The sequence below is a fragment of the Eubalaena glacialis genome, chromosome X (assembly GCF_028564815.1).
Source record: "Eubalaena glacialis isolate mEubGla1 chromosome X, mEubGla1.1.hap2.+ XY, whole genome shotgun sequence".
In the NCBI taxonomy this organism is placed as follows: domain Eukaryota; kingdom Metazoa; phylum Chordata; class Mammalia; order Artiodactyla; family Balaenidae; genus Eubalaena; species Eubalaena glacialis.
In genome coordinates this window covers 114,891,131-114,902,107 of record NC_083736.1, presented here as the reverse complement: position 1 = coordinate 114,902,107, position 10,977 = coordinate 114,891,131, and positions in this window count along the sequence as shown.

Genomic DNA, 10,977 nt, shown 5'->3' with positions numbered 1-10,977 from the left:
GTAAAGAAATTGCATCATTAATTAATAACCTTCAAAAAATAAAGCAGGTTCAAACTGTTTTACTGGCTAATTCCACCAAACATTTAAGGAAGAAATGATAGCAATGCTCCACAGTCTCTTCCAGAGGGAATCCTTCCCAACTCTTTCTTTTTTTTTTTTTTTTTTCTGGTGGCACGGGATGTGGGATCTTAGTCCTCGACCTGGGATCGAACCCGTGCCCTCTGCAGTGGAAGCACCGAGTCTTAACCACTGGACTGCCAGGGAAGCCCCACAACTCATTCTTTAAGATCAGTATTACCATAATAGCCAAACCATAAAAAGATATTACAAGAAATAAAATTTCAGACCTCATGAATCTCTCATGAATATAGATGTGAAAATTCTCAACAAAATATCAGGAAATTGAATCCAATAATATCTGACAATAATCTTACCCTCAAATCAAGTGGGATTTATTCCAGGGATTCAAAGCTGGTTCAACATTTGAAAATCAATCAATATCCACCACATCAAGAGGTTAAAGAAGAAAAACCATTTGGTCATATAAATTGATGTAGAAAAAGCATTTGATAGAATCCAACACTCATTTGTGATGAAAACTTCCAGTAAGCTGGAAATATAGGAAACAAAGCTCAGAAGAAGCTCCTGGCTGAGCAGCCTGATGCCCACAGGTCTAAAACCAAGGAAGACTGGCTACAGGCTAAGAAGGAGGAAATCAAACCTCTGCCCAAGGAAGAAGAGACCAAGAAATAAAGCTCCCCTTCTCTTGTGTGAACATAGTAGCCTCAACAATTACACAGATAAATCAATAAAATGAGCCCTATCTGCCTGCAAAAAACAAACAAACAAATGAATCGAAGTGAATCTGAATAACATGTGGTCTTTAATAAATAATAAGGTATTAATTAATTGTACCAAATGTACCATACTACTGTTACATGTTGATAAAGGGAGAAAATGGCTGTGAGATATATGGAAACTCTCTGGACCATGTTCACAAATATAAAGCTGTTCTAAAATTGTTAAAAGTTTATTAAAAAACAGTAAATAGGTTAGAAACATGTAGTTTATAATAACGTGTAATATAAATATAAGCATAAAATAATCAACATCAATGGCAATAAAAATTGAAAACTTAAAAAAAATTTTTTAAGTTAAATTTAAATTTATATAAAGCTATATTTTAAATTTATATAAATATATACACCTATATATACATTTATATGAATTTACACAAATGTATATATAATTGTATTCATGTACATATAAGTGTATTAAATAGAGTTATATGTGGAGAGACAGAGAGAGAATGTGCTTATTGCTTGTTGTTAATTGTTTGGGTGATATTATAGATTTTTAAAAAATTGCACTTATTCCTCCCCCTATATCTGTGCCCCTCGCAATGTAATTTTTCAGCTTTTATCATTAAATATCAGACTGTATTTTTCCTCAACACATGAATCTGGGCTGGTCTTGAGGTTTGCTTAGGCTAATAGAATGCAGGAAAAACATTGAGCTAGTTCTGAACCTAGGCTTCAAGAGGCTTTGACTGTTCTGCTGTCTTTCCTGTCACCCTGCCTAGCTGCTATGTGAACAAATCCAGGTTAGCATATTGTATGATGATGCACCTGTCCCAGTTGCCCTAGTAAATCCAGTGAAGAGCCAGCCAACCTCCAGAAGCAGAGCTCCTACCTGACTACCAGCTGACTCCAGATACCTGAATGAGTGACGCTGAGACCAAAGGACCCACTCATCTAATCCCAGGCCAAATTGTAGATCTACAGAACTGTGAATTTAATAGATGGATATTGCATTAAGTCATTAAGTTTGGGGGTAGTTTATTATGCAGCAAAAACTATTATAGGTTGAGTCTGTGAACTAGAGTTTTGATACTTAAAAACCTGCAATATTTATAAATCCTTTCTAATTAATATTGTTCTTTTTGTTATATTTTCCTTACCTATTGGGAGTAATACTGAATGACAGTTTCAAAAATGTGATTATCATTTCTATTTCCATATAACTAATTAAAATTACTTTATTAGACTACACACTGAATACACACTGAGCAGTCATTCAAATACTCGCTATCCCTATAATACACAACATGCACACATGTTTATTCCCATTTTTACTAGTTTATTTTGGTTAATATCAGCCCATCTTTTTGAGGTTTATTTGTCAAGTCTATTATAGCACAGTGGTATAGTAAAAAGAAAATTAAACTGGGTGTCAGGAGAATGGGGTCTGAGACTTGGATTTGCCACTCACTAACTCTATGACATTTGCAATTTGCTGTAATCCTATGAGTGTCATATTATTCAAATATAAAATGAGAAGATTAAAGTAGAAGATTTCTAAGGTCCCCTTCTAGATCTAATATTCTGTCAGTTGATACTTCTAATATATTTAATAATTATAGATTTATTTTGTTACATTCTTAATTTTTATCATAGATTTATAAAGATGGGATAGGAAGAAGGAAAGAGAGCATGAAAAAAGGGTGCCCTTTTTGATGCACCTTGTCCTGAACAATGTGTTGTTTAATTGTGACCCCTTTCTACTGTTCACAAAAATGTGATAAAGATATTCATTTCCTGAAGGACTCAGCATTTGTTGACAGACTCCAGGACAATAGGGAGAATGTATACATAAGAAGTTGGTAAAAGAAAGAAACTGGAAAGGGAGATTTGAATTGATATTGATTTACTTAAGTGAAGGGAAAGGTCAGCAGTTCAAGCAAGGCCTTCCGATACTGGAGGAGGGACTTGTTTCAGCAAGCCAAGACAACACATAAGAAAAGATAGATGATGGAACTTATCTCAGGCATTTAATGGATTTGGGGAAAGATTTGTAAAAATAGAATCCAGAGTAGCAGCTACTTCAGAGTTCCAATAAATGTGGAAATTAGAACAAACCCTTCTGAAAGTGTGACCTGTTAGAAGTCAGCCCTATATGTTATGTAAAACTAGATTCCAACATGCAGCTAAGACCTAGAATTTATCTATCTACATATTTATTGAATCCTGAAATTCATCATATTCTATATAGCTTATTAAGCCAGGATGATGTCCTACTATGGAATACCTCACACACACACACACACACACACACACATATTTCCACATGTAGGGATAGTCTGCAGTCCCAGGGTCACAACCTAATTCCTTCTTATTCACCTGGGTGCAGGTGGCAGAAATGATGAGAGCCAAACAGAACTTTTCCCTGAAGCAGTGATTATTTTGCAGTTAGGAAGTGGAATAGAAGCCTGTTCAAATATTCTTACTTAGGGACCCATAATTTGAGCACACATCATTACCAGGATCCATTTCCTTGACTTTATAGGAATATATAGTCCACATTATTAAATTATTGCCTCCTTTATCAGATTTCTAAAATGAGATGACTCAGATGTTACAGGCATAACAACCTACATAACAACATGGGCCATCATTTGTGTTGTTCTTTTCTTCCCAATAGGGACATATTAGCAGTTGGGTAACATTTAACCTCCAACTTCTAAAATATTATTGAATAACACTTCACATTTCACAGAAAATGTGATTTCAAGCATCCAACTGTGGATGCTTCTGTGATTCTTTTTTTCACAGAACCTACACGAAGCCTATCTCCAAATATGTTATATGGTATTCACTACATCAGTAATTTGCTTTAACACCAATGTTTCCATACTTGTGAATATTGCACTTAATAGACAGAAGTGCTTCATACATTCAACTATGTAATGATTTCTGATGTTACTCAATATCAGCTGGAAAATACTGTATGAAACACACAGGAACTTTTACTAATAGCAATGTGAACATTTTCTACACATACACCTAACTCATGTGTGATTAATGAGTGTGTGTCCCTTAGTCCTCTAGCCTCTGGCTTCACTTTTTCTTTATTATTCAAATATAGCAGCTTAGTCACAACACTATTCCCTATGTCTCTAAGTTTTCTTGGGTGAGCTGGGAAGTGGAAGGCTGATGCTTTTTTCCTGGGTACCCCTTATCTTCTTATGCCTATTCCTTCATTCCCTACCTTCACTCTCTACCAAACAACACTTATCAAGTATTTTACATATATCAGGTTTATACTGAAGGTTTGGAGTAATATAGTGGGATTATAGCACAACAGAAAACATCTTAAAATTTAGCATCAGATATCACTGCCCTAAATTTTTACTGGGCTTTCCCTGCCACTAAGAGCTTCTTGGTGGCTCTATCTCTTCCATAGGCTATCACATTTTCAGGTTTCTTTCTTTCTTTCAAGACTTGTTTCCTTCACTTTCATCTCCACATTGGTGTCCTTTTGCCCTTTCTTTAAAGCTACCTGCATGAACTCATAATCTTTTTTACTCTCTTAGGTAGCACTATAAAGTTATCTCTTTTAGTGCTCTGGATTCTAACTTTTTCAACCAAAAAGACTCCTCAAAGTACATTGCAGTTTTTTTTGTCCTGAAAAAAAAAAAAGAAAAAAGGTGATAGTCAACATTAAGGAGATTGTTGATTTTCCCCTAGAATGCAGCAGAAAAGCAGACATTTTGTTTTTTAAATAGCACTTTTCCCATCTGGCTACATATAAAGGAAGCCTTTATGGCCCAGAAATTCACAGGTATGTGCATAATGTCCCCATCTCCATGGGTGAGATTTGTCAGACCCTTTATCTAGCTTACAATATTGTAAAAAGTTTCACCTTTAGTATTGAATCTCTCCAATTCCTATGAACATCAATATTCCCAAGTCTCGTTGCTCACAAAAGGCCTGTCTTTTTCTCCCTGCTGCCCCAGTCATCTGCCGTTTCACACCATTTCTAAAGATTGCTTTCCACCATTCCCCCTCAGGAACTTCTTGGCTAAGTGGTAATTTTAAATATGATGCTGCTATCAAGAAAAAGCACATTTAGAAAAAGCCCAAAAGATGGTGTGTATAACTTTAAATGCTTCAAATTGTACACAATGAAAAGACAATATACATGAAAGTTCCCAAGAAGGAAAAAGAAATTTTAAACAAAGAGTTATACCTCACTTTATTTAGTGATTATATTCCTGAACAATTACATGTAAACTTAATTTCAATAAATTAAATCCTATGTGGCAACTCTTAAGAAGAAAACATTACTTAAATGGGACTCTGAAATAAATTCCTTTATAAAGTGAACTTTTATGCAAGTATTGATTTGTTTCTATCTGAATATTATAAATTTAGTTATACTTGATTAATATAATCTTGTTGGGAAATTAATAGGGGATGCCCCCAAACAAGCTTCCTTTGTGAAAGAGGACTATGCTTTGTCAAAAATTCCTTCTCTACCTTGTAATGTAGATGAAACTTACTTGAATTCATTCTGTTCCCACAAATGAAAGGGAGAAGAGGGTGAAAATTCTCTGGGAAAGATTTCTTTATTGACTCCCTAGTCTTACTTGATTAGTTTAGAGAAGGAGCTAAATTCAGGAAGAAATTTGACTTCCATTTTGTTAATATATAATACATAAAAATACAATATACAGATCTTAAGTGTTCAGATTTCCCAATTATAGTCACCAGTGTCATGAAAATATCTTATTTTGAAACCTCCAGAACAATAGATCTCCCTTAAAACATATTATTTCACCCTTTTGATTACCATCGGGGGGAGTAGTAATGGTAGTTAAGATAAGAGTTTGAATCCTAATTCTAACATTTACAAGTTACATGATCTTGGAAAAGTTGTTAACTATTTTCTGTATTTGTGTCTTTATATGTTATACAGTGTTAATGATAAGGCAAAAATTAAATGAAATAATATATGTAAAGGGCTTCACTTAGTGCCCAAGGCATAAATACTTGATAGCTATTTGCTATGAATGCTCTTCCTATTTGTAAAAACCATAATATAAATGCTAAGTCAGAAGGGTTCAATATTGTAGACAAAGATGTTTTGTGTTGACAAATAGTAAAATACACATTCATTGAATGTACTTTGAAACTACTACATATCATGTGTACTTTGTACTACTACATACCATGACTTATGCTGAAATTCAGTCACCCTGGCAGTTGAAACTGAGATAAAAGCAGACTTTCAGCAATTTAGCTCTTCTAGAATGGTAATGGACAGAAAAGATTGAAGTGAATAAAGTATTCTGTGTCCAATGTATATAGAAAAAAATTTCTTGTGTCATGATGAAGCACAGTTTGAAGCAGTTAAGATTTACAGTTAAATCTGAAAGCCAAGACTTGGATTACTTGAGCAATTGCGGTTTGGCAGACTTGACTTGTGTAATGCTACTTCCTCAACCAAATGCCTAAGGCTTCAGACTCCTTGAATGTAGAATTCTGGAACACCAGAATAAGTTTCTCTGATTCTCTATAAAAAATCGATGTTATATTATTGCTTATAGAATAATTCAACAACATGGAATGCGGGAAATAGATTAAAGGAAAAAATCAGTATAATTCTACTATCAAACCCACTCCATTTAATCTTTAGAAAATTTAATAATGAAGTTTGTGGTTCAAAATTAAAAATTTTGAGTGGTTGTTTTCTTTCAGCTTAAAGTATTATATCTGAGACCCTAGTACAGCAAGTGCTATTTTTACTACTGATACATTATGAATTTTAGTGGACTTTATTACAGACATTCAAATAAAAAACTGTCAAGAGAGATAAAAGGATGTAGGTCTGGATTTTAAGGGACTTTAATTAGATTTAAAGGTCAGCAATAGCAGAAAAAGGCAACGTATCTAAATAAAGCATAAACTTCTATGAGAGAATATACTAATATTTCATGTAAAGTACTTGTCAGACTGATCATGGTGCCTATTCCCAAGAGTTAACTATTTTCTGTGATGTAACTTTAACATGGTAATCCCTGGTTAATTTGCTTTTTAAGTACATGGTGTTTGCTTGTTTTTACAAATGGTTGAGTTTAACTTGTAGATGATCCAGTTATGCTACATGATGCTTTCTCTCAAAATAAGCACTTTGGCTAGGAATCTTGAGTTCAATATTGTCTTTGTTTTCTTTCTGATATACAGTTAAATATTGATGGGATTTTTAAAAGGCAAATGTTTCGGGTATTATAAATTACTCTTTATTACACTTTAATTAGTATACTCCTAGAGATGCTCAATTATAATAGCTGTTAATATTTCTGAAACTTAAATTAAGATTCTACACTGTTAGTGAGCAAACTCATTAAAGACATGAAAGGATGACAAGATGAAAAAGGATTTACATTTGTAGAATCTCCTGTAAAATTATTAGAAGTGACAGGTTCCATTTTTTTGATGCTGGAATCAAGGTTGCATGTCTAAACCATAGTGACACCATGGTTAGATTTTGCATAGCTGAGAACTAATAGGAAATTAATAGAGTGTAATACAGGCCTATTGAATTTGGTATAATGGTGCTACTTTGATGCGTAAGAACAGAAGGCATAATTTCAATCTTTGTTTAGTGTCTTGGACAGCCAACCTCAGTAGCATCTAAGTATGGTCAGGATTAAAAATGTGATGGATAGTACCACAGCACCTTCTTGACAGCTTTTCTGTTCAAATACACATTTCTGTCACAGCCCCAGAAAGTTTGAAGGAGAGTTCAGAGATGAAATATCATAGCTGCAACAAGCTCAGTGTGAAGCTATTATGTTTTGAAAGGAAAAATAATTACAAATTGTACATTTCCTAGGCACCTATATGTATTAATAATGCAGAGTAATAAATACACTGGAGTATACTAATGAAATGTTATTGAACATTAAAGTTTTGGAAACTATAGGGTTATGAATCTGTCAAGAAAATGTCAATGCATATGTTTACTTTCAGATTTCTGTACCTGTTTTAGGCAAATAAATATTTGGGAGAGTTGTGAAAAAAACATGATTTATTCCACCTTTCATAATGTCTCTTCAGTACATTTTTAAAACAAATTTGAGGTACTTCTAAGCTGTTTAGAATCTAAATGATCAATACATCCACCCCCCATGCAAATCTTATGCTCATCTACCAAAATCATTTTGAACTGCACAAAAGATTATCTTTCTAGGAAGTGTGGTTTTCATGAGGTACTATAGCACTGTTCTATCAAATATTTTTTCTTAAAAAAATTGAAGGGGTCCTCCTGAAAAGAAATATTAAATAACCTACAACCTCGTATCCCACATTTATTTCATAATAGAAATACATTCTGCAACAACTTTTTTTCTCGTGAGATATGTCTTCCCCCATTGTTTCTTCAAGTAAATTCATTTTTACAGCAATAAATCTGAAGTGTTAGTGTTCAGAGTTTGCAGCACCCTAGAATATTAAGTTCTGCTCTATCTTGAAGAAGGAAATGGACAGAGTTCAACTGAAATGAGCATAAAATCATTTATAGAATTCTTCTTTTGTGAACCAAGAATAACCTGCCACCCTTCCTGACAAATTATCTTTGAGTCTGGGAACCAAGCATTGCACAAGGACATTGCATACAGCAGACCATTGGTTTATCAAGCACTGCAATCTATTTTTGATAATTTTTGCAATGAACATTTTCATTATAATGAAATAGTTGTCCCCTATGTCAGAGTTAACACATAATTAAGATTAATCATTCAATTAATATGGAATGCTTACTGCGGTTAATATAGAAATATGAGTCAAGGTATTCTACACCGGCCTAAAATGTTCCCATAGAGATATTATCCATAAAGATAATAGATACTTTGTGCTTGAAAGAAAGTCAGAAAGAGAATTTGAAGGCTAAATAATGGGAAATTGTTTTGCTGGTTTCTCAATGTGTATTCTCGATATTTGTGTCATTAATTTTGTTGGTTTCTAGGGGTACTTGAGCATCTATTTACTCAGCTTTCAGAATATATTTATTGAACATCTATATATGCATGGTACTATGCTGAGGTTTTGAATATGAGTGTGGCACAGACTCTTCCATAAAAACGCATAGAGAGAATAGGAAAAGTATATAGAGTGCACCAATAGCTATAATCCAATATGTTATATGATAAGTGTCAAGGAAGCTATTGTAAAAAGTGCTATGAGAGTTTAAAAGGAGGAAAGATTACCAAGAGAGCTTTCATAGAAAATATGGGCCTAGAAGTAGTGCTAGACTGTGGACAGGTGTGCCTCATCCAGGAGGAGATCATTCAGTTTAGAGGTACAACGTGAATCATGTCACAGAGGCAGGCAAGTTCTCATCATGTTCATGGTGCAATGAGTATTCCAACTCCTTCAAGAGTAGAAGTGAAGGAGACAAATAGAGAAATGCTTGTGGGGAAAGTAGGTTGGAAGCATTTTATGGAATTTTTTCGTGTAACACTGGTAAGTTTATGCATACTAATAGGAATTGGAGAACCATTAATGTTTTCTGAATATTTTTTGTTGTTTATTTTATCTCTGCTGCTTTGAAAATGATACAAGTTCCTCTTGAAACTGTTTCCTCACCATTACGTCCTGTTTTCCTCTTACCTCTCCGGCTGTTCTTTCTTAGCCTTCACAAAGTCTTTTCCCTATTTACCCTTAAATGTTGTTTCTTCATATTCTTCCTGGAGCATCTCACCTATTCCTTTATCTACAATTACCACCACTATCTTTAGAATTTTACAGTATCCACTTCCAACCCAATGTTCTCCTGAGTTTTATATCTGAAAATTCCATAGTCACTTTACTTGTCTGTCTCTCTTACTAGACTATGAGCCCTTTGAGTCTTATACATTTTTTTATCCTCATTGTCTAGGTAGCCTAATACAAAATAGATGTTCAAGACACATGTTTGAAGGCAGGAATGAATGAATGAATGAATGGTAGCATTGTGATCATAACTGTACTTTGGGAAACTGAATCTTGCAGTAGTTACAGAAAGTATCAGAGTTGGCTTGAGAAATGGGTTGCACTTTTTAACTTTTGTGTTTCATTCTCCACATTACTTGTTCTTTACTTAGACCTACACAGAGATAGAACCCTATTAATTCACATACTCTTGCAGAAACACAGACTACATTCACTTACACAAACACACATTTGTGATGCTCTTCCATTACAATTCCTCTTATGGATACCTTGAGGAAACCATGCAATTTATAGGCCCCTGTGTCATTTCCACTTCTCTCTGTCTTCCACACCCAAGAAAAGCTTATTTGCCATGTCTTTGTGTTACTTCGTATTCACCTGGCAACAATCACAATTACAAGTCTATTGTCTAACAGGTAAGTATATAGATTTTTTTAAAAGTCAAGCTTTATGTTATGAACTCAAGTTAAATGATGACAAATATAGAGGTATGTTTTCTGATTCACAGTATCATAACGGTTCTATGAAAATTTTACTTTGGATTGTTTTATCTTTTCCTTTCCTTGATGCTTTTTGGTTCCAAACTTATTTTATGGAAAAATAAATTTCTATTGTTTACTACTAAACAACAATCAACAATGTTACTTTGCAATTGATATCTAAAAATAAAGATCATTCACTCATTTGATAAATATCTGTTACACATTTACTAAGTATAAGATACTGTGCCATGCCCACATTATAAGGCATAAAGAACATCTTTAATACAGTATACATAGGTCAGGCTCCTGGTTCAAGCCCTAATTCAACCATTCTCCTCTCTGCTCCAAAGCCAAAAGATGAATCATCTTGGTATATTTCTCATTGTCTTCATCAATATCATTGTAATTCAACAAGTATTTGAATACCTAGAATGTGCAACACATTACACTAATAGACATAGCGGGGAAAGAACAAAGGTAACAAAACCATTTCCCATCCTTTAAGAGCTTAAAACCAAGTACATTTTACATTTATTGAGCCTTTACTATGTTTCACACATGTCCTGGCGTTTACATTTATTAGCAAAACCCACATGACTTAGCTACTATTTTTATCTGTACCTTTTAGGTGAAGAAACTCAGGCAGAGGTTTCTCATCTGAAGTCTCACAGCTAGTAAGTAGAGGACCTAGGATTTTCATTCAGGTCTTTCTGACACCAGAG